Consider the following 485-nt stretch of genomic DNA (forward strand, 5'->3'; position numbering starts at 1 on the left):
ATTGAGTGCAGCACTTTCACAGCATCATCTTCAGGATTTGAATAGCTCAACTGGAATTCCATCACCTCCACTAGCTTTGTTGTAGTGATGCTTCCTAAGGCCCACTTGACTTCACATTCCAGGATGTCTGGCTCTAGGTGAATGATCATGCCATCGTGATTATCTGGGTCATGAAGACCTTTTTTACAGTTCTTCTGTGTATTCTTGCCACCTTTTCTTAATATCTTCTGCTTCTGTTAGGTCCATACCATTTCTGTCCTTTATCGTGCCCATCTTTGCATGAAATTTTCCCTTAGTATCTCTGATTTTCTTGAAGAGATTTCTAGTCATTCCCATTCTATTTTTTTCCTCTATTTCTTCGCATTAATCGCTGAGGAAGGCTTTCTTATCTCTTCTTGCTATTCTTTGGAACTCTGCATTCAGACGCTTATATCTTTCCTTTTCTCTTTTGCTTTTCACTTCTCTTCTTTTCACAGCTATTTGTA

This window comes from Bison bison, unplaced genomic scaffold (assembly GCF_000754665.1).
Source record: "Bison bison bison isolate TAMUID 2011002044 unplaced genomic scaffold, Bison_UMD1.0 scf7180017864360, whole genome shotgun sequence".
Classification (NCBI taxonomy): domain Eukaryota; kingdom Metazoa; phylum Chordata; class Mammalia; order Artiodactyla; family Bovidae; genus Bison; species Bison bison.